This window comes from Patella vulgata, chromosome 3 (assembly GCF_932274485.2).
Source record: "Patella vulgata chromosome 3, xgPatVulg1.2, whole genome shotgun sequence".
Lineage (NCBI taxonomy): Eukaryota > Metazoa > Mollusca > Gastropoda > Patellidae > Patella > Patella vulgata.
This window is the reverse complement of record NC_065881.2, coordinates 69,287,629-69,292,534: the sequence shown is the minus strand read 5'-3', so window position 1 is coordinate 69,292,534 and position 4,906 is coordinate 69,287,629.

Sequence of the window (4,906 nt, the reverse complement as noted above, 5' to 3'; positions counted from 1 at the left end):
TTATTTATACGCTATCATGGTCTTTTTGTTCACTTTATTTTCAAGTGAAAACGGAAAAGCGGACAATTGACTCTTATGATGAACTGCACAATGGGTTTGACTTTTATTCAGTTTAAAAATAAACAGAGAAAATAGCACAATTTGTAAGATAAATGCACTTTAAAAAAAACAGAAGCAGTATGTTTCTTTTTCGGCTTAAAAGTTAGAGATCTTTTTATGATTATTTTTCTGGAATAAATTATCAATATTTTTGTGGTTATTTTAGAAAGTTACAGAATAAATAACAACATCTTTTGAGACGTGTTTCGACAGATTCGTCAACTATCGACGCCGCCCCTTTAAGACAATAATGTATTGTCTGCGGACGATTTGTACACACGGTATTGTTGAGTTGGGGTTTAAATTAGACTTTTGTCAACAGCGGCGTGTGAGAGAATATAAAATACTGGAATAAAGAGAGAAAAATCACGTAATTTTTCCTAAACTGTCACTCGATAAAGTTAGCTTGTCTTGTCGTCCATTATGTTAACAAACCTCGGCAAATCATTCGAAAAATGTCCATAGAAGCGTGTTCAACATAATTTTGTGTTTATTTAGAATGATTTCTCGTTTGAATGCTACTGTGAAAATAGAAGCTGCCTCGATACTCTTTTGTTTATTTTCTTCTTAACGGTGGAAAAAACACACGAATTTTGACAGTTTTATTTTGGCCGTTGAGTTATCTACGTTACTCAAACAACGGATAGCTGTTTGAACAAGTTAAGATGCAACTATTGAAAAATGTGGAACTTGCTTTTCTCTTCGGTTATAAGATTAGAAAATATATAAGTTAGACTGAGTATTACTACAGTAACAAATTTGTAAATATTCCGTATCTATAATGGGAACATATATTTTTACATATCTATATTTAGTGCGATATATTGTATGTATATGTATCTAAACCTGACGAGTTAATAGAAAACAATGACCAATATACATTGCTGTATATTACTATAAGAATATTAATACTTACCTATAATACCACTTCCTCGTGGCTTTTGGAAATTTTCGACTTCATTAGCCCAGTCGGTGCAGAAAAATAGAACGTTAAACGCCATGTCACTGTATTTAGAAATTTATAAGCATTGTCGTTGTACTTTTAGCTTGAAAGCACTTTTCATTTGTGGGTTTCATATGGTACTCTTGCATTCAATATGGTTATTTCTCATATAGTACATTCTAGCAAGTAGCTTCAGTTTATAAAACCTAAGCTCAAACTCTCTCGTTTTACCGTCTTGTAGTGACGTGTGTCATGTGCGAGGCTGGTTATGCTGGTTTATAGAGCAGTCTTTACCGCTTCTAGTTTATTTGGGGAAATCGCATAGCTTACATAACTAATATGTTGTTGTGTTCTATGTATAACGGTAATAACCGACACACCAGGGGCGACGCATCTTAACAGTTTATCTCAACAAAACATATTTTAAAATTGTGATTTGAAAAAGTCAATATGTCTACATATGCAGCTTCCAAACCCGAATAACAATATTCGTAATTTCATAAGATCGTACAGAAAATTACATGATTAATCTAAACATTGAGATTTTTGAAATTATAGTCTTTTATGGGGTTTTATATATTAATCTTTTTTTGTATTTTTGAAAAAAAGTCAGGTAAATTCAAAGGAATCATATTCAACTTTCATGAGTTATGACCAAAGATCTATAAATCCTTTATTATTTTATATACAGCATAATCAAGATATATATAGTATATGCAGACAGTATTAAAGTATTTATATCCTTATTTATAGGCACGAGACAGACTTATTCTTCATAAAATTTGATCAATTCTGTTTCGGGTCTTAAACCCAGTCTGGGGGCAGAGTTATTTGAATAAATCTTTAATAATAATAACGAGGCTTGAGGGAAATATGAATAATCTACGTTTGAAGTACACTGAATTACAGCGGAGATACAATCCACGTGTTTTTTTCTAATATGGTGGTTTCGTATCAAATAATTTACCGACTTTCGGAAAACGTACACAATTTGTATCTATTTAAGATAAAACCTATATTTTTAGTTATTCTTAACTAAATCTGATTTATCACACTTAAGTCGCACATCATTTATCTCCAATCTCTTGCAGTTTTTCATTTCTGCTTTGAAGAACCATCTAAGGGGAGGTAATTGAAGTATTAATGAGCTATCTATTAAAATTAACGAAGCGTGAAGAGGCGTTATCGCTCTATCTTAATTTAATCCCGCTAATTTAACAGTTCACGAGGCTCTATAAAATATCACGGCGGAAAGAAAAGTCGACAAAAATACATAAAACAGAGAATGGCGATTTTATATCCTTTTATTTCTATGATCACTGAGTTCAGTTTATATATTAATTTCGAAAAAAAAAGCAAACTTGATTGTTTATTATAAAGATTTACTTTACTCGCATATTTAAAAACACTAAAACCGCATTTGTAACATATTTTAGCCTAGAGACTAGCAGTTTTGTGCAGCATCATGTTTGGCTTATGAATAATCAATCGAATTACCCCGTGAAGACAGTGCGATAATGATAATAAAGAAGCATTGTTGTAGTACAAACAAATATGCATGCCCGTTTGACCGTCTCCGAGTGACCCTTGGATAAACCCTACATTCGATCGGTCTTTGAAGCTACATAAAACGTGTTGAAATTGTAATAATGACGGACTAGTTAATATGTACAATGAAACAGTACACTATATCGCCATTTATGTACAGTACATAGTCCCCCTCCTTTTCCCACCAAGCACCGAATTTTTAACAGTTATCAGTTAGATATGTCAAACATTCTCTTAACTGGCCAGAAACAATTCAAAACAAAAAGTCCTACAATTTTCTCACACTGGTGTCACAGTTTTTGAAAAGGGGGATTTCTTTTTTCCATTCCGTGACAGTGTGAGCGTTAGAATTAATATAACTATAATTTCACTACAGCCTACAGGAAACAAAACACGTGTTCGCATTCCAAAAAAGCATAATTCAACAAAAGTTATTTTCTAATCTATACAGTTAATTTGGAGTAAAACACCATACGTAATTCAAATTACACACTTCCGTTTATATACACTCTGACAAATAACGTCATCTGTTCCTGTCACTCACGGGTTCCCAAGACGAGGCGCACGTGACGCGAGCCTCACTTGTAATAAATTGTGACGTATTACAGAGTAGCACGTGACCAAATCAGTAAAATGATGGCGATGATAAGTAAATATTATCAGATTGAAAGTCTTCTAAGGGTATAAATTTGTCAGATGTCTTTTAAAGTTTACGGTTTCCAGATTTGGACATTGAGTTAGACCCAACTTTCAGGAATTAGTGCGCAAACAGCACAAACTTTGCTTTTATGAAGAAAAACCCCCCAAACCAATACAAACCTTCAATAAAATGAACGGCTCCCAACATTTAAAATACTGATGCAGAATAAAAATGTAGAAATATCAAATTGCTTAGGAGCTTTTGTATACCAATCATTGGAGTCATTGTAAGTTTATATCCCTGCGTATGTATAATTATGTATGTACAGTATGTTTGTTTGTTTCATGTATGGATTTGTATTCATATATGCAATAACCTTGTAAGTTTATTTTATGGAATAAAGTTTCTTCTATAGTCAAAAACTAGTTGTAGTAACTTAGTTAGGTTGGGTACAATATTAAAATACATACATTAAAAAATGTGTTGTTATCCTAGATTTATCTTTAATGTACGTACAATAGAATAGAAATGGTCTTTTTCAACCAAACCAATTACTTCTAGGAACCCCTCCAATAACAGGAAATAACTTAAGATTATAACAGGCGTTGTAATGAAAGAACTGGTCAGATTTATTCATTTTAAGATGGTTGATGATGAAGTTGGTTCTTTAACGTCTGCTTCCACTAAAGTGGTATCGCAGACTTCTAAGATGTGTCAACCCCTTACTTTTATAGTTTTATGTGTAATTTTCACTGTGAGTGGTTTCGGAGGAGAACGCTAGATCGAAGATAGTCCAGCAGATATGTGGGTTAGGGAAAGGGTTCGGGCTGCATATTTCGTCAAGGCCCCTAGATGTATACAGGACTAGCGCTAACCCTAACCCTAACCCACACTCCACATATGACGTCATTTGCGATAGACCGTCTTCGATCTAGCGTTTTCCGGTTTCGGAACTATTTATTGAGAAAACTCGGTGAGTGGTTCCTAGAATTGTTTGTTAAGGCGATTCGAGCTACTTCACTGACCCATCTCCGTTAAATGAAATGGGGCATAAAGTCACACGTTTATATACCAGCCGGGTTAATGAAGACGATGCATACGTGACGCAGGGTGGTACGAGGAACATTTATCCGGACAGTGGCGTTTCCACCTAATCCTCCAACTATCAAGAGTACTTTTACGTGAACGAGTACACGAGAGGACCCCGATTTTTTGTAAAATCCGAACGACTAGACGCTGTTTCCTTACCATCCCACTCACTCTGCAACACTGATAAGGGGTAACCACACTGGATAATCTTCAGGACAACATCCGGGATTTCCTGGCGATCTCCTTTAACATACAGAGGTTTAACTATTCTGAATATAAACTTCATTAAAATTGATTACTTGTAAAATACTGTATACAAGCAACACAATCGATAATACATGTACTGATTGGTTTCAAGAAAAACTGATATACCCCAAGCCTTAATTAAAATGAACGGTTTGGAATTCAAGCTACATGTATTATTTTCATCAGATCTGAAATCAGATCTTTTTGCATTTCCTTCGTTGTGTCGTTTGGCTCAAGAGTTTAAATTCCCCCAGGGCGGAGAACGTTGTGTCGCGTGCAGATGGACATCGTAGCTAATCCCATTAATAACCGCACATTTAGAAGGACAACACGAGTTGCGT